The sequence below is a fragment of the Chiloscyllium punctatum genome, chromosome 5 (assembly GCF_047496795.1).
Source record: "Chiloscyllium punctatum isolate Juve2018m chromosome 5, sChiPun1.3, whole genome shotgun sequence".
NCBI lineage: Eukaryota > Metazoa > Chordata > Chondrichthyes > Orectolobiformes > Hemiscylliidae > Chiloscyllium > Chiloscyllium punctatum.
The window spans coordinates 110,488,161-110,508,269 of NC_092743.1; the positions used below are offsets into that span (position 1 = coordinate 110,488,161).

Consider the following 20,109-nt stretch of genomic DNA (forward strand, 5'->3'; position numbering starts at 1 on the left):
TCCGGAAGAGGAAGTCCTAATTCCACATCTGAAATAACTCTACAGGGGCTGTATCCCATTACCAAGCCACTCTTTATTTACACATGAACAGTCTTTGACTTTCGTACTGCCACATACACAGTTAAGCACCAGAATGTCAACCATCTCTTTATGTCAGCCAGAACTCCCTGATTGGACCAGGTTAACAAGGGCAGGTTCCCGATCAGGGAACTCATATTCCATGAGGTCTAGCTGGCTGACCTCATTACAATCACTACACAGTCCCTTGGGTTTTTATATAATCAAGGCACCTCTTAGTCCTCAAACTCCAGAGGTACAAGGCTAAAATGTCTAATCTTCCTACAATAAAGGCCTCACCTTCATCCCACTATGCTCCCAGGTCAGCAAATTCCATACACGTTGTGACATCGAACTTTTCTTCCTCCACCTCTGTGCTTACTTTTATAATTGTGGCTCCCACCCATCCTCCGAAGACCCCTTCTTCTGCCTCCAACATACTCTATTCTCTTAGACACCCCACCCTGGTCTCTTACTCACCCTTGACTACTTCATCTCCAACTGCCGCTGTGATATTGACCGCCTCCACCTGTCCACCCACCTCACCCACTCCAACCTCTCACCCTTGCAAAGTGTAGCCCTCCACTCTCTTCTATCCAACCCCAACCTCACCAATAAACCAGCGGACAAAGGGGAAGGGATGCTGTGGTAGTTAAGCGCACCAACCTCCACATCACTGAAGTCAGGCGCCAACTCACGAACACCTCCTACTACTGCCCCCTCGACCATGATTCACCTCCCATCACCAAATCATAATCTCCTGGACCATTCACAACCTCATCATTCAGGGGATCTCCCATCGACATCCTCCAACCTCATAGTCTGGGAACACCACAATGCATGGTTCTACCTCCTCCCTAAAATTCAAAAATCTGACAACCTCAGTTGACCCATCATCTCTGCCTTTTCCTGCCCCACAAACATATCTCATATCTCGACACTGTCCTGTCCCCCTTGGTTCAGGAACACCCATGCACATTTGGGACGCCACCCATGCCCTCCACCTCCTCCATGACTTTAGTTTTTCCCAGCTGCCAAAGCCTCACCTTCACCATCGATATCCAGTCCCCATACTCCTCCATCTGCCACGGGGAAGGCCTCCAAGCCCTCTGTTTCCTCCTGTTCCACCAAGCCAACTAGTACCCTTCCATAACGCACTCATTCAATTGGCAGAAATGGTCCTCACCCTCAACGACTTCTACTTTGAATCCTCCCACTTGCTTCAGATCAAAAGGATAGCCATGGGCACCCACATAGGCCCCAGCTATGCCTGCTCCTTCATAGGATACATGGAACTGTCCATCTTCCGCAGTTACACCGCACTATTCCCCACCTTTTCCTCCACTACATTGATGACTGGATCGGCTTCCACAAGGAGGTGACAGTTCATCAACTTAGTTAATGCCTTCCACCCTGATCTTAAGTTCAGTTGGAGCATCTCGGACCCTCTCTTCCCTCCCTGGACCTCTCCGTCTCCATTTCCTGTGACTGACTCCCACAGCCACCTAATCTACACTTCCTCACTACCCTCCCCCACCCCCCCACCACTAAAAATGTGATCCCTTACTCTCAATTCCTCCACTTCCACCATAATCTGCTCCCAGGAGGAGCAATTCCACTCCAGGACATCCCATCTCCAATTTAAAGGACCACAATGACCCCTTCCACGTGATCAACAATGCCCTCCCGCCACATCTTCTCCACTTCCTGCACCTCTGCCCTTGAACCCCCACCCCTCCACCTGCAATGAGGAAATTACATCCCTGCTTCTCACCTTCCATCCCACTAATCTCCAGGTACAGTGCATTATCCTCTGTTATTTCTGCCACTTACAGTCAGACCACACCATTAGCGACATAGTTTACTCCCCCCCCAAGCTGTGTTCCGCAGAGACCATTCTCTCCGTGACTCACTCGTTAGGTCCACGCCCCCATTAACCCACCCTCCACACCCGGCACCTTTCACTGCCACCACAACAGGTGTAAAACCTGTGTCCGCCACTCCCCCCTTACCTCTGTCTAAGGCCCCAGAGGATCTTTTCACATCTGGCAGAGATTTTCCTGCACATCCACCCACTTCAACTACTGTTCCTTTGCTCTCAATGTGGTCTCCTCTACATCAAAGAGACAGGATGCCAACTCGCGGAGCCCTTCAAGGAACATCTCTGGGGCATACCCAACATTCCCATCCCCTATGGCCAACCACTTAAACTTCTCCTCCCACTCCACCAGGGAGTAGGACCTGACTAGGGGCCACCAAGGACATGCATGTTCTGGACCACCTCCAAGACCAAATCCAAGCCAGCCGACGTCAGGAGCAAGAACGTCTCATCTTCTGCCTTGAGAGCCCTCAACCACACGGCATCAACGTCAACTTCACTAGTTTCCAAATCTTCCCTCCCCCACCTCACGCCAGACCCAACCCTCCAACTTGACACTGCCCTCTTGACCTGTCCCATCTGTCCATCTTCCTTCCCACCTATCTGCTCCACCCTCCCCATCAACCTATTACAATCACCCCCTTCCTGCATCCAATTATTGCCTTCTTAGCTACCTTCCCCCGCCCCACCCCCCACCCTCCTAATTATCTCTCAGCCCCCTTCCCCCCTCTACATTCCTGATGAAGCGCTTATGCCTGAAACGTTGACTCCTGGTTCCTCAGATGCTGCCTGACCTGCTGTGCTTTTCGAGCGCCACACTTTTTGACTCTGACTCTCTCGCATCTACAGTCCTCACTTTCTCTCAGATAAAAATCTGCTCATCTCAGGTGTAAGTGTGGTTACCCTTCCCTGAACATCCTGCCAATGCATTTACGAATATTCGAATTAGGAACAAAAGTAGGCTTGGATTTTTTTCACTGGCGTGTCGGAGGTTGAAAGGTGACTTGATGGAAGTTTATAAAATAATGAGAGGTATAGACAGAGTTAATGATTGTTGTCCTCTCCTTAGAATGGGGGATTTCAAGACCAGGGGGCACATTTTTAAGGTGAGAGGAAAGAGATTTAAAAAAAGACAGAGGGCAATTTTTTTTTACACAGAGTGGTTTGCGTATGGAATGAACTTCCTGAGGAAGTGATGCACGCGGGTACAAGTACAACATTTAAAAGCCATTTGCAAGGATACATGAATAGGAAAGGTTTGGAGGAATATGGACCAGGAGTGAGCAGGTGGGACTAGTTTATTTTGGTGTTATAGGGTGAAACCAAGGACTGCAGATGCTGGAAGCCAGAGTTTAGATTAGAGTGGTGCTGGAAAAGCACAGCAGGTCAGGCAGCATCCAAGGAGCAGGAAATCAATGTTTCAGGAATAGAGCCTGACGAAGGGCTTTTGTCTGAAATGTTGATTTTCCTGTTCCTCGGATGCTGCCTGAACTGCTGTGCTTTTCCAGCACCACTCTAATGTATTTTTGTATTATGTTCAGCATGGACTGGTTGGACTGAAGGGTCTGTTTCTGTGTTATATGACTATGACTAGGCCACTTGAAGCCTGATCTTTTCAACCTGATGCACTATTCAAAAGATGCATGGCTGATCAGTTTGTATTTATAGTCCAACATTTCCATCCATCTCCAATAACATTGGATTCCCTTGTTTAAGAAAACTATATTAACAGCTGTCTTAAAAATATTCAATGGTCCTGAGTCCACAAGTTTCTGGGTATGGATTGTCCAATGTCACACATCTTTTTTGAACAAAAAGTTCTCCACATGCTCCATGCTCCAAAAGGGCCAACTGCTCATTTTTAAACAGTGTTCCTATGTTCTGGTCTTACTAACAAGAGGAAATATTCTTTCCAAGTCTGCCTTGTCAAGGCTGTTCACCATATTATACACTTCAATCAAATTACCCCTTGACTCTTTTTAAACTCTATTTGAAATTAACCCCGCCTGTCTAGCCTTACCATGTAAGACCACCCACAAAAATTGAGGCATCAATTCAGTAAATAAACACAACATACTGCAGATATTGAAACTCTGAAATAACAATAGAAACTTCCTGAATTGTAGTGAAGACAGATGCAAAATAATTTTCAGTTTCATTCACCATTTCTTTATTATACACTATTAGAATATAATATCCATTTTCATTCTCATTCGCTAGAGGACAAACACTCATTAGATTAGATTTCCTACAGTATGGGAATAGGCTCTTCAGCCCAACAGGTCTACGCCGACCCTCTGAAGAGTAAACCACCCAGACCCATTCCCTTACCCTATATTTACCCCTGACGAATACACCTAACCCTATGAGCAATCTAGCATGGCCAGTTCACCTGACCTACACACCTTTGGACTGTGGGAGGAAACCAGACCACCCAGAGGAAATCCGCGCAGACACGGGGAGAATGAGCAAATTCCACACAGGCAGTTGCCCGAGGTGGCAATTGAATTGGGTCCCTGGTGCTGAGAGGCAGCACTGAGCCACCGTGCTTCTGTTCCTTTTTAAATACCTGCCAAAATCACTCCTATCATTTTTACATTTGTAGCTGGCTTCTCTCCTACTCTAAATTCTTGTATCTGATTAATCTATTCATTTCCTGCAATTCCTTATAATCTGCTGAACCATCTGACTTACCACACATCCTTATTCAATTATATACTTTTCTCCTTAAATTTGTTGTTTTCCATGTTTCATGGTTGTTTCAACATGTTTCTCTCTTCCTTGAAGAGGGACAGACTCCTTTATGAAGATCAGGCTGTCTGCACCTTGAACTATCAGCATAACACAGCCACTCTATTGATTACAGGGGCATCTGGTATTGTGAATAATCAACCAGCAGGGATTCAAACACCCTGTTCCATTCTGCAATTGTTGTATTGAAGTGTGAGCATCAAATTTAAGTGTTTCCCACCTTCAGCATGAGGAGCTCACAGATTGTGATCCCCATGCACAAAATCCACAGAGAGCTGATCTTTAGTTTCCAGTGTCTGGCTTTTATTTTTGAAGCTGAACATGCAGAATTAATTTGCATTAGTTTTTTATTACCTCAATCTAATTTTTAACTAAGTGTGATTGTAAAAAGATTAATCAACTCATTGTTAGTTTTCCCAATGTTTATCGTTCTGTGGAGGGAAGGGTTTGGGGGAGCCGTCTGGTAGAGGTCGACGATGGTGGTGTAGAGTGCAGGGATTGGGTCATTTATACTTGTGTCATGCAAAGGCAGGCTGAAACTGTGGGCCATAAAAGCAACACCACTGACCTAAACATATTCCTTCCTGATGAATATTGTTATTGCCTGATTCCTGCTTAGGAACCACAGATTCCCTTCACTGAAGTAGACATATGAAGATGTTATGCTGTAATGACAATAGTTATCTTTCCTGAGGCGAGTAACAGATTCAATTTCACAACTGACCATGGTGAAGAAAAGTTGAGTTTGAAAAGTGATGTCATTCAGGCTTATCTGAATCTGTGTGCTGGGGCTAGGTAGTCCAACAAGACTTTGGTTTCTTTAAATAAATCATCAGACAGAGCTAGGGAAAGACACAATACTTGGTGACTAACTGTCTTTTTCAGATACACTCTAAAGTTTGAAAGAAGACTTCTGATTTGTTGATTTTTGTTACCACTACGCAGCTACTGTGATATGGATTTTGATCCTAGGTCAGCAGTATATTGTGACCTGTCCAGACTCCACAACCCTGACCTAAATAAAGTGGCTGTTAAGGTTGGATTTTCATTTTTGCATGGGGGTGTTACCTAGGATTCAGATCAAGCAATCCCAGAATAAGAGTCTCTGGGTGAGGAGTGGTTGCTGTAGTATTAACATTCTGGCACTTTTAAAAAATTTGAACTTCAGTAATGAAACAAACAAATCCCTCCAGCTCTCATCCCTTCCACTCCACCCAACCACACTTTCCACACCCAGTTCATGTCACCCATTTTCCTTCCTGTCTTCATTCTGACCTATGTTGTTCTACTTAACACTCATAAATCTTTATTGCCTTTATGTCAACTTTGTTCCAACACATGCCAATTAATTCACCCCATTCAGACAAGGCAGACCTCTTAATCCATGCAGTGATGAGATAAAACTGAATTCAGTAAAATAAAGTTTTGTATCTCTTGTAGACTTCATTACACTGAAAAAAAAACTCATTAGTAAAGTAGAAAAGACATTCACCTTCCTTCAAACAAATGATAAACAAACCACTCGAGTGCACAATCCCTTTATAACATCACGCTTTTGAATTTATTCTGATGTTTTTATAGTTGTTTTTGACAGATATTTCTGACAGGGTTTCACAGGTGTGTTGATGGTTCCAATTTGCTTGCTAGTAATGAGTTTACACACATTTATGCCTACTTTTAATAATTCAAATGAATACTTACCTCCATCTCATCCACAATGCTGCCTTTATGTAGTTGCCACCACCGCAGACATTCATGTTCAATTGACCCACACCAGGGTCCCTTTAATTAGAAATGGGTCATTTGATAGATTCAGCATATTGTTTGACTGCTCTGTGGTCAAAAAGTCTGGAAATAGAATGTGAATGCTGTGCCTCAGTTAAAGAGTCACAGCACAGCGCACTTCCACAGTGATCTGATTCATAAGCCACCCCAGGTCCTGTCCTTTGGCTAGAGACACACTTCTGGAAATGTTTGCCATATTGTTCTGTGCTGAAACATGAACTAACACATACTGTTTATAGGATACTTCTCCCTGCAAATTGGCTGCTGTGTTTGCTGGTGTGAAACAGTTTACACTTTGAAAAGTTGCTTATTAAGCATTTCATAAAGTCTTGAGTACGCAATAAGGAACAAAACAAAGCAAAATTATTTCTTCTTTCTTATTTCTTCTACTTAGTTACACATCTAAGCAGTGATCTTGTGGATGTTTGTATTCATATATTATATAATATCCCACCTTGGAACAACATGCTTAAAGGCTGCAAGGAAAATAGCACAAATTGTTTTCTTAATGTGTTGTATAATAGTGCTTCAGCCACAATATCCAAACATACCAGGCTGACTCAATTTGGAATACACCTAAAACATGGATCACCTGAGCTGAAAGAAAGGCAATTTCTATCATCTTCCATATTTTTTTACAAGTTTACCGAAGCCAATGTTTCCTATTTGTATTTTGACTAAGGCCTATAAGCAAACAATTATCCTTGTCGAAGAAAGACACAGTGATCTACCTGGAAAGTTCTGGGCGAGTCTTTGGAATGTGGCCGGAAGATGATCTGATGTTATGTGACTGGCACAAAGATTGAGGCTGGTATTCCAGACATTGTTAAAAGAATGCCACACTGTTGTCAGTGCTCACCTTCAGATTTGATACGAAACCACATGTCCACTTTCGGGTGGATGCAAAAGGTGCTATGGCAATATTTTGAGCAATAACTGGGGAATCATCCCTGATACCCTGGCCAATACATATGTTTAACATAATAGATCATATTATCTGTTCAATAATACATTGCTGTTTGGGAGCTTGCTGTGCACAAAATGCTCTTTTTAAATTACAATAGTGACTATATTCTTGAAACATTTCATTGGCCTTAAAGTGCTCTAGTATATCTTTAATTTGTGAATCATATTGCATAAATGCAATCATTCCTGTATAATAGTGAATGCTTGAAGATCAACTGTCTCAGAGAACAGTGGATAGGTAGGGAGCTGCAAAATAACCTACAGATACACTATTTATGCTGACAGGTCCTCCTGAAGGGCATCCAGGCAAGATGGCAATATTCTGGGTATTTTTGCCACTAGATTCTCCAGAAATATGACATGTATCACCTGTAAGGATGTGGAACTACTGACAGTAGTTATGCCAACCCCTTATGCCTCCTCGTCTCATTGCCCACTTTCCCTGAGCTGTGGAACAGTGCTGCAAGAATTGCAAGGTAGATGAGGTAGCACACTGAATACTCCTCTCTGTTCTTCAACATTACTTATCCTTTTAAAGTGATGTTTGACTTCAGTAGCAAGCAAGATCATATGGGATGTATAATTAGTGGCTAATTTTAATTTCATTCATTGTCCAACAATACGCAAATTCAAAGTTATCCCGAAGGTGCCAATCTTCTGCCATCTTTGGATAGACTTTTTTGATTTCCTACCTACCATCAATGGGAGAGTAGCATAAACACAAGACTTGTATCAGTTCAAGCAGAAGCCCTTCATCATCATCATTGTATGTACCTAGGGGTATGTTATAAATTTGGTCTCATCAACAGCACTCACATTCTGGAAGAAGTACGTCCATTGGTTTGATATGTGCAATGAATGATTCATCTGTTATCAGCGTGACTCCTGCTGACTAAGTGGAAACAGATTGTAGCTGCGGGTATCTGACTACTCAGCTCAGGTGATTCCAAACTGAAAAGCAAAAATACAATCCCGAAGGAAGAAAGAAAGTATGTTATTTTTCAGAAAATAACTTTGTGAATTTAACAGGAACAGTAACCAGATTAGTTACAATTTTTTACCCTTAACAATTCTCTCTTTTCTTCTTAAAAGAGATAATCTATCTATATTGGCTATTTTCTGACCATAGATGCACCAAAATATGACACTGAAATTTGTTGAAATATTGTTATTATTGCCAGGAGATCTTGTAGGTTGTGCGTCTAGCTCTAGGCCAAGAGTTCTGAGTTAAAGTCTACTGGCCACAAAGGTCTGATCACAGTGTGACCAAACAGGTTGGTATCATCTTGTGAATCCTTTCCAAAATGTTTGAGGCCAGGTGATAAAAGTGAGAAAGTTCCTTCGTCAATTGTACAGCAGAGGCCAATCACAAAGCAGTGTAGTACTTTGTCCAACATAATTATAGACCAACGTAAATTCAATGGGTGGCCATGGCTTCGAACACCATTGTAGTACCTGATGTGATATCCAGTAACTATTGCAATATTATAGCGTAACTTCTTTTTTGAATACATTGAAAATCAGCTTAATTAGAAAAGACATCATTTAAGCATTGATTGCATGAATTAGTTAGATATTTGGAATAGTCAGAAATGCTGTGAGGAGGAAAATTTGTCCGCGCGTGTGTGTTACAGACAGATGTATTTTGGTTTGTCACACATGTTTGCTACAGCTGATTCCAGATACAAAGATTGCATGTACAAATCAGTGTTTTACTGGAGTTCAACTTTTTTTTTTAAATAGCACATCAAAGTTTATTGTATAGGAATGTCTGTACTTCAAAATCTATCTGTATAGGCCAGATGTTGTACCTGAATAGAGCTAGTACTGCATTTTTTCTAAGGTGTTTTGCTTGTTCTGTAAAGAGGTTTCTATTATAACTATGCAGAGGTGTGGGAACTAAGAGGATGGAGGAGAAGAATACTAGATTGATAAATTGCTTAGAGATACATTGGCAGTGAGAATAGCAAAGTCATAGATGAAGTCAGAGTGAGGGGAAAATAATGAAGTCTAAATCAGTGAATGAATGTGAATGAATGTGGTTTAGTAAATAAGATGACGAGTTACAGCCACAAATTATCACATGATGTCATGGTGATAAGAGACCTGACTCACAGAAGGGCAAAACTGGCTGTTAAATATTCCTGGGTACAAGGTGTTCAGAAAAGATAGAAAATGTGGGAAAGGAGGAGTGTTGGCAGTATTGGTTAAGGAGTAGGCTGCAGTGCTGGAGAAAGAGAATATCTTGGTGGGTTCAAGGACAAAATCAATTCAGCGAGAGCAAAGGAGATAAAAGGGTACAATATGAGCTGTAGTCTATAGACCACCAACTTGTGAAAAGGATGTAGAAGAACAAACTACTGCATAATTATGATCGAGGACTTAGACTACCAGTATCTCAGTGTATACTTGGATAACTCAGTGGACACATATTCCTGCATTGCACACAAGAGAGTTTCCTAAAGCAATATGTATCCAATCCAAAAAAAGGGATACACTGCTGCACTTTTGCTTCTGCCTTTATCAAAGATGGAGATGCTACACAGGCCATGGTTACATAGAGCCTATGTCACTAGAAGGGTTCAGAATAGATAGGCAGTGTGTTAGATGGATGGTTGTTACTTAAAAGTGGACATGGCAGTGGGACTAAAACCCAAAATGGTGAAGGAACTGAGAGTAGAAATTGTCACGACACTGATTATAATCTTTGCTTTCTTGAAATTGAGAAAGGTGCCAGAAGACTGGAGACTTGCAAACAATCTGGCCTTGTTTGAAAAAGGTTGAAAGGATAAAACCAGCAATCACAGACCAGACAGTTTAACTTTAGTAGTGGGAAGCTTCTCAGAATAGAATTCATAGTCACATGGAAAAAAAATGGGTTGATTACAGAGTCATAGAGTACAGCATATAGAGTACAGCATGGAAACAGACCCTTCAGTCCAACCCATCCATGCAGACCAGATATCTCAACCCAATCTAGTCCCACCTGCCAGCACTTGGCCCATATCCCTCCAAACCCTTCCTATTCATATACCCATCCAAATGCCTCTTAAATGTTGCAATTCACCAGCCTCCATCACTTCCTCTGGCAGCTCATTCCATACATATACCACCCTCTGTGTGAAAAAGTTGCCCTGTATGTCTCTTTTATATCTTTCCCCTCTCACCCTAAACCTATGCCCTTTAGTCTGGACTCCCTGACCCCAGGGAAAATACTTTGCCTATTTACCCTATCCATGCCCCTCATAATTTTGTAAACCTCTATAAGGTCACCCCTCAGCCTCCGATGCTCCAGGGAAAACAGCCGCAGCCTGTTCAGCCTCTCCCTATAGCTCAAATCCTCCAACCCTGGCAACATCCTTGTAAATCTTTTCTGAACCCTTTCAAATTTCACAACATCTTTCTGATGGGAAGGAGACCAGAATTGCATGCAATATTCCAACAGTGGCCTAACCAATGTCCTGTACAGCCACAACATGACCTCCCATCTCCCGTATTCAATACTCTGACCAATAAAGGAAAGCATACCAAACACCTTCTTCACTATCCTATCTACCTACGACTCCACTTTCAAAGAGCTATGAACCTGCACTCCAAGGTCTCTTTGTTCAGCAACACTCCCTAGGACCTTACCATTAAGTGTATAAGTCCTGCTAAGATTTGCTTTCCTAAAATGCAGCACCTCACTTTTATCTGAATTAAACTCCATCTGCCATTTCGCACCCATTGGCCCATCTGATCCAGATCCTGTTGTAATCTGAGGTAGCCCTCTTCACTGTCCACTACACCTCCAATTTTGGTGTCGTCTATAAACTTACTAACTGTACCTCTTATGCTCACATACAAATCATTTATGTAAATGACAAAAGGTAGAGGACTCAGCACCGATCCTTGTGGCACTCCACTGGTCACAGGCCTCCAATCTGAAAAACAGCCCTCCACCACCACACTCTGTCTTCTACCTTTGAGCCAGTTCTGTATCCAAATGGCTAGTTCTCCCTGTATTCAGTGAGACCTAACCTTGCTAATCAGTCTCCCATGGGGTACCTTGTCAAAGGAGTGAACAGGAAACATAAAGACTTAAGTGGGTGACATTGTTGACATGGTGTACACGTACTTGCAGAAGGAATTTGATATGGCACAACACAACAAACTTGGGTCATAAATGAAAGGGACAGTCACAACATGGATACAAAATTGGCTGAATGGTCAGAGATAGAGGGCAGTGGTCCATGGATGTTTTTTGGGCTGGAGGAAGATTTCTCATGGAGTGCATAGGGTTTGTATTGGGACCATTGTTTTTATATATATATATATATATATATATATTAAGCTTGGTGTGTGGGAAGCAATTTCAGATGATATGAAACTTGGAAGAATTGTAAATTGTGAAGCAGATGATGTAGAACTCCAAAGGACCTGCACAATGGAGTTGTTGGAGTGGGTGGCAGGCGAGGTTCAATACAGAGAAATGTAGGAAGACCTTTAGAAGGCAATACTATATAAGGGTTGGGAGACTAAAGTGAGTGCAGAAGCAGAAGGACCTGGTGTGTGTATGTGCATAGATCATTGTGCAAGGCAGGTGAGAGAATAGAGCTCACCTGGGGTGTTGTGTAGAGCTGTGGGTGTCGTATTATAGGAAAGATGTGAATGCAGAAGTGACTTACAAAGATTGTTCCAGGAATGAGGAACTTGCATTATCAGGACAGACTGAAGAAGTTGGGAATGTTCTCTTTAGAGAGAAGTCCATGAGGAAATTTGATGGAGGATTTCAAAATCATGAGGAAACAATGGATACAGTGGAAGGGAGCATGTAAAGGGAACAAGAATGAGAGGGCATAGATTTAAATTGCTTTGTAAAAGGAAGAAAACCTTTTTCACACTTTGAGTAGTTAAGGTTAGAATGCAGTTCCTGAAATGTGGTGGAGGCAGCTTCAATTGAGACATTCAGGAATACATGAGACCAATTATTTGGATAGAAATATTATGCAAGGATATGGGGGAAAAGCAGGAGATTGACATGAGGTAGTGATGCTTATTTTAAGAGCTGAGGCAGACACATTGGCTCAAATAATTCCTTCTGCACTAGAATGCATTTATGACTGAGGTATCATGAAGAGTTCTATCTCCTCTGGCTGGTGCCAGCAGTGGTTGAGTGTTTTGGCTGATTCACACCTGATAGTGCAGAGGAAGCTAATGGAACCTGTTGTTGAGCTACTAGAGATAGATTTTTCCCAGTGAAATCCTTTTTTTTCCACAGTAGAGTAGTCTCCCAATGTCCATGTCCCCTTTCTGACAGTAAAAAGGTGAGAATACATTGGAGGTACTGCCTCACTGAAATTGACAGCCTTTGATCAATCGCATGGAGCAGCTGGAGAAATGGACAGGTTCTGAGGCTGCCTTATACAGCATTGATTCTGTCATTGAGTCCTCACTGCTTGAAGCTGAGTTCTAATTGTCTGGAAGGTACCTCTCTTGCCCAGTTCTGCACCCAACCCTGTTGCTGTCAGCCTTCAGGTACTAATTCTAACCCTAGCCCTAACTTTTTAGGCCATGCTTTAATTCAGATACCTGTATATGTTTGTCTTTTGCCCAGTGTCAATTCTTTGGAGTGGAATTTGGGATATTTTTCCAATTAGTGTACACTGTCAAAGCAAGCAAGGTCAGATGCAAGTGTACTTTGAAAATCGCACTCTCAGTGCCAATGTATCAGCAACAAGATGTAATGTTTAATGGGCCAGTTGGGACAGGGGAGTTGACAACCTGCACAAATCAAGAGTGTGATGGAATACTTTGTACGAACCAAGATGAATGCAGCTCCAACAACACTCAAGGAGCTTGACACCATCCTGGACAAAAAGGCCCACTAGATGGACAATGTATCCACAGCCATTCATTCCCTCCTCCACCATTTAGATTTTTTTTTAAGATTAGATTAGATTACTTACAGTGTGGAAACAGGCCCTTCGGCCCAACAAGTCCACACTGCCCCGCCGAAGCGCAACCCACCCAAACCCCTTACCTAACACTAATTTAGCATGGCCAATTCACCTGACCTGCACATCTTTGGACTGTGGGAGGAAACCGGAGCACCCAGAGGAAACCCACGCAGACACGGGGAGAACGTGCAAACTCCACACAGTCAGTCGCCTGAGGCGGGAATTGAACCCGGGTCTCTGGCACTGTGAGGCAGCAGTGCTAACTGCTGTGCCACCGTGCCGCCCACGTGTGGCAGCAGTGTGTACCAGCTACTAAGACAACAAGACATTCGAGCAAGTTTTTCATTTGCTGGAGTGTATCTTTAGAGAAATATGGAAAATAAGAGTTTGTGTTGACCATTTGTTCCTTCTAGTCTGCTCTGCCAATTCAGTATGTTATTGGCTGATCTTCCCACTCATACCTTTTGATTCCCATTAGAACTAAGAACTATATCTAACTCCTTCTGGAAAACTTGACAGAGATCTCACAGACTCATCACTGAGTGAACAAAGTTCACACCCCATCCCAAATATACCAACTGATACATCTAAGTATTCTGGAAAAATTCCAAACCCTAACAACATCTTTTAGTTAATAGAGTCTTGTGTGACTCTACAATAGCTTTTAATGCCTGAAGTAAATTAAAGCACAAAGTAATTATAACAGCCAATGCACATAGACCTGTGATCTGTTTAGATTATGAAACTAAATCATTATAAAATGTAGCTGTGTGTACTTTTAAAACGTTTGCATGTTTGTTAACCTAAGCTTACATTCGCTCGAGCCACAAACTCAGACATTAAATCATAAACCTGTAAGTTTACTTTTGACCTGCTTATTCATCCTCAGTGTTTACAATTAACCACAATTAACCAGAGCATAATGCAATCCCTCACTTCTGTAATCAAGTCAAATTTATTGAAAAATAACTCAATCCTACTAATATCTATGGAAACTCTATGAATTTCTTTATTTCCATCATTTTGCCCTTGTGATTTAATTTCCCCTCTTTTCATGTTTTAATCGTTCTTTGCTGATTTCTACATTCAGTACAATCTTGTGACCTGCAGCGTATTGAAATTTTTTATAAGAGAAATTATGAAGACATGAGGCACAAGTTAAAGATGGGTTGAAAAATACATTATAAGGCAAGATCAAACATAAGCAATGGGTAGTATTTAAGGAACTACTATGGCTTACAACACCAAACATTCCTCCAAGGTGCAAAATTCTGTCAACCATAGCAGACAAAGGCAGTTCAAGATTGTAGAAGATTAAAAGAAAAGGCTTTTAATATCACCAGAAACAGAAATAAGCCTCATAATTGGTAAGTATTGTTTGATGGCAGTAAAGGGGGATCAAGATACTGACATTGAAAGGAAAAATAAGATAATAATGCAAGCTAACAAATAATAGGTCGGCATGGTGGCTCAGTGGTTAGCACTGCTGCCTCACAGCACTAGGGAACTGGTTTGATTCCAGCATTGGGTGACTGTCTATGTAGAGGTCTGCACATTCTCCCTGTGTCTGCGTGGGTTTCCTCCGGGTGCTCCGGTTTCCTCCCACAGTCCAAAGACGTGCAAGTGAATTGGCCAAGCTAAATCACCCATAGTGTTCAGGTATGTGCAAGTTAGTCATGGAAAGTAGAGTAATAGGGTAGGGTAATGGGTCTGGGTGGATACTCTTTGGAGGGTCGGTGTGGACTTGTTGGGCCAAAGGGCCTGTTTCTACACTGTAGGAATTCTAATTCCAATTCGAACGTAAACAAGGGACTTTGAAAATTTCTGCAGGTACATTAAAAAGGGAAAATTTAACGAAGACACCTGTTCAGTTAAAACCAGTCAGGAGAACTTATAAATAGAAAAATAACAGAGAAGCTAAATGATTACTCAGCTCCGAGTTTCTCCTACCAATGGAAACATCCTCCCAACATCTATTCTGTCCAGGCCATTCAGTATTCTGTATTTTCAATTAGAACTCCCCTCATCCTTCTAGACTTCATTGCGTATAGACCCAGAGTCCTCAAATGATTCTCATATGTTAAGCTAATCATTCCTGGTACCATTCTTGTGAACCTCCTCCGAACACGCTCCAGGACCAGTACATCTTTCCTGAGATATGGAGGCCAAATCTGTGCACAATTGTCCAAATGTGATCTGACTAGAGCCTTATAGAGCCTTTCTTTTATATTCAAGTCCTCAAAATAAATGCCATCATTGCATTTGCCTTCCTAACTACTGTCTCAACTTGCAAGTTTACCTTCAGAGAATCCTGGACTACAACCCCTAAGTCTCTTTGCACTTCAGACTTCTGAAGTGTCTCCCCATTTAGAAAATAGTCCATGCCTCTGTTCTTCCTACCAAAATGAATGACCTCACACTTTCCCACATTGTAAATCAGCACCAGGAATGATAAATAGATACTTGAATAAAAATGATCTGATTGGGCATGGATTTGCAAAGTGGATAAAGGGGAGTTGATGGATGAAGCGTACTTAAATTTTCAGAAAGGTTTTGATAAGATCCCCTATTGGAGGTTTAGTGAACTAAAACATGTATGTTAGGAGGTAATGTATAGGAATAGATAAAGATTTGGCTAACAAATAGAAAACAGAAAGGGACATTATGGGACATTCTAGAATTGGCAGACTAACTATTGGGTACGACAAGGATCAGTATTAGGGTTCTGGCTGATCACAATATGTATCAATGATTTGGATGTGGGGACCAAAAGCTACATTTCCAAATTTGCAGATAATACAAAGCTAAGAAGAAATGTGTTTTGTGAGGATATAAAATGTGTTTATGAGGATTTAGACGTGGTTAGTGATTGGACAAGAACATGACAGGTGGAATATTTTAAGAAAAAATATGAGGCAAGAAAAGCATGCAAAATTTAGAAATGGAAAGGGACTTGGGTATCAATAAGTCATTGAAGGCTAAGTGGAGCAAGCTATTAGGAAGGCTATTGAATGTTAGCTTTTGTCGAATGAAGTCTTGGATTCAGTTGTTAAGAGATTCTTTGTTTAGACTGCACCTGGACAGTACTTTGTGCATTTACCTTGTCTGAGGTAAAATGCTATTGCCATAGAGGGAGCACAGTGAGTTTCACCAGACTTGTATCTGGGTTGGTGGGCCTGTTCTATGAAGAGAGATTGGGCAAACAGGCCTATATTGTCTAGAGTTTCCTAGAATGAGAGGTGCTGTCATTGAAATCTACATCATACATAAAGGGATAGACAGGTCGGTGCAGAAATCTACAACCAGAGGGTACAATTTAAAAATAAAGGAGGTCTTGTTTAAATAAGAAGAAATCATTTTACTCAGAGGGTCGTGAGCCCTTGGGATTTTTAAGCACCAAATGGCTGTGGAAACCCAGTGTTTGGGTATTTTTAAAGCGAAGATTGATAAATATCTGCCAATGGTGTAAAAGTATGGAGATAATGTGGGTGAAAGACAATGCAGTGTTCAATCAGCAATAATTATACTAAATGGTAGAGTGGACTCAAAGGTCTGGATGGCCTACTCCTGTCCGTATATACCTCTGTTCTCTTTAGCTAACTTGCTTGAATGCCCTCATAATGGTTATGTTTAAATTTAGAATATTAGACTTGGGACCGATTTTGTCTGTCAAATTGAGTAACTTCGGGTTCCTTGAGGACATTAATTAATCCTACCTTGTTGTACAATTCCAGGATTTATTTTATTAATTCATGGGATGTCGTTGTGGCTGGCAAAGCTAATATTTATTGGCTTCCTGAATTGCCCTTGAGAAGGTGGTGGTGAGTTGCTGCCTTGAACGACTGCGGAGTGTTCAGTTTGTTAGTATATCAATACTGTTCTTAGGATGGGAGATTCAGGATTTTGACCCAAAAACAGTGAAGAAAGAGCAACATGGTTCCAAGTCAGGATGGGTTATGGAGGGGAACCTGCAGGCTATGGTATTCATAGGCACCCGCTGCTCTTGTCCTTCAGCTGGTTGACTTTGTGCATTTAGAAGGTGCTTTTGAAAGGTCTGAGTTATTGCAGTGCATCTTGTGGATGGCACATGCTGACAAAGTGTATTGGTGGTGAAGGTAGTGAATGTTGGAGATGGTGATCAGAATTCTAATCATATGGGAAGCTTTGTCTTGGATGGTTTCAGGTTTTCTGAAATGTTGGAAATGCGCCCATTCAAGCAAATGATGATTATTCCATTACACTCCTGAGCTGTGCCTTGTAAGTGGTGGTTAGGCTGTGGAGAGTCAGGAGAATGCTTAGCTCTTGCTTTTTCATGTAGCCCTAGTATTTATATAGTTGGTACAGTTCAATTTCTGGTCAATGGTGATGCATACCATCATGATGGTCGTGTCTTTGAAAATCAAGGGTCAATGTGTTTATTCAGTCTTGTTGGAGATGGCAATTACCTGGCACTTTTGTGGTAAGATTGTTATTTGCCACTTATCATATTGCCTGAGTCTTGCTGCAAATGAAGGGTTGCTGAGAAGTCATCAATGGTGCTGAACATTGTGCAATCATCAATGAAAATCCCTATTTCTGACCTTATGGTAGAAGGAAGGTCATTGTTGATCGTTGGGCCTAGAACAGTAACCCATGGAACTCCTGCAGAGAAGCCCTGAAGCTGAGATGAGTGGTCTCCAAAAACCACAACCATCTTTATTTATGGTAGTTCTGACTCCAACCAATGGAGAGCTTTTCTCTGATTTTCATTGACTCCAATTTTGCAGATTAGTATAGCAGAAAGTGTTGTTCTGTGAAACTATCTCACAACCATTCCATGAATTTCTGTTGATTTTCCAGTGTATTTATAGATTAAAACTCCCCCACGATTATTGCCTTTTCATTCTGACAAACTTCCATCACTTTTTCATTCATTCTTAATCTTACTGTGCGATTTTTGATAGTGAGCCTGTTCACAAGGTCTATAAATAACTTCCTGCTTTTATCCTCCCTCATCCCCATTTGAAATCAGTTTGACCAGAGCAAAAGATAAAGCATTGCTTGTAAATTTTGCACTTGATTTGAAATTAAGCAACGTCTTTGTCAGTTAGCTCAGTTGACTGAATGGGTAGTTTGCAATGCAGAGATGCTAGTATGGCTTCAATTCCACACTGGTTGAGGTTACAATGAAGGATTCCCTCACCTGAGGTGTCGTGACCCTTAGGTTAAGCCTACAATCCAGTCGATTATGGCAACTTTACCTTATTAAACACTTGAGATGTTTACATCATATCCCAAACCTACAAACAATCTGTATCCGACAAGCTTTGTTTGCTTCACTATAATGTACAAGATAATCTTTCCTACTTGATACCTTCAGATTTTTGTAGCTTTGACTGTATTAGCAGTATTCTGTGATAAGTGGTATATTAGTAATTGCATTTCTTATCTCAGTGCCTGATTCTCATGACTCGCTTTGTTTGTTCACAGCTCTAAAACCTTCCATTTTTTTTCCACATATGGCTTTGAGGTTTAAACCACCTCTGAGCAAGAGGTCATAGTTCAAGCTGCACTCCAGAAATTGGAGCATATAACCTGCAGTTGACACTTTCTTTCTGAGATAGACGAATTGATTTGTTCTTCAAATTAAATGCAGAAACAAAGCATGTCGGAGAGCTGATGTAGCAAGTGTTTTAAAGGCAAGAACTATCTCAATATTCTAAGTGAAGATTATTTTTTATCCAGTTAAACCTAAATGTATTTTCATTGTGCAACTTCATTCAGAGATTGGTGACCTTGTTGCTTAAATAAAAGTGACTGTATTTCAGAAAATATTTCTTTGCTGCAATATGTTTTAAAATATCCTGTAGATGTAAAATCGACAATATTAATACAATCTCTTTCTGTATTTCTTAATCACTATCTAACAAATGAGAGAAAAGAAAGCTTAATATTTAAAGTGAGGTTGTGGGAGAGAATGGGGAGAATCCAGTAAGATCAGAGACTTGAAGAAAATTTTATTTAGTATAAACTCTGAACATAATTTTCCCCGACTGTTTCCTACCAAGTTGACAGGTTTGTAAGAAGCTGGCGAGCAGGATGCTCCAGCATGAGGATATGATGGTGGAGACCTTTGGGGTGCAAATCTGGGAGATTAATGAGAGCAGGGCAGGCTGTGGCAGGATTGGACTGGAGTGGTGAGCTAGTGCTCAAAGACTTTGTCTCCCATTTCTGATTCCCCATTCTCACCCTCTAAATGATGATTGCTGACTTCAGCAACACTTTGTTTTATATACTTGTGGAAGGTCTATTTTGTCTCATACTACAATTTCACCCTGTTTATTAATATTTGTCATCATGCTTTGGAGGTTTCTAAAATTTTCCCAAATTTTTGACCTACCACTGATCTTTGCAGCATTGTATTGGACATCTTTTCCTCAAATTCATACCGTCCTTAACTTCCTTCAGTAGACATAGATGGTATATCCTTCTTGTATGACTTTTCTTTCACTGTGTAATTTATTGAGTGTTCTGTGTCTTTAAATGTTTGTCAATGCTTTACTATTATCTCACATTTGAACTTATTTTATAATGCCACTTTAGCCAATACTGTCCTCATACCCTCCAGCTTCCCGTGTCAATTTTTACGTAGCTGAAGTACTTTTTAATATAAATTGTTTAGCATTTAAGGGTGTAGTAGTTCCAGTTTCGCATTTTTCAGTGACTTTTTTTTAACTTGGCAGTTATTGTTCT

The 20,109-nt window shown here is 41.3% G+C and overlaps 1 protein-coding gene across 4 annotated transcripts in view; it reads left to right on the forward strand.

The window, feature by feature from the left end:
• LOC140477346 (dual specificity calcium/calmodulin-dependent 3',5'-cyclic nucleotide phosphodiesterase 1A-like) overlaps positions 1-20,109 on the forward strand; it is a 647,210-nt gene that overhangs the window by 346,809 nt on the left and 280,292 nt on the right. The window lies entirely within an intron of this gene.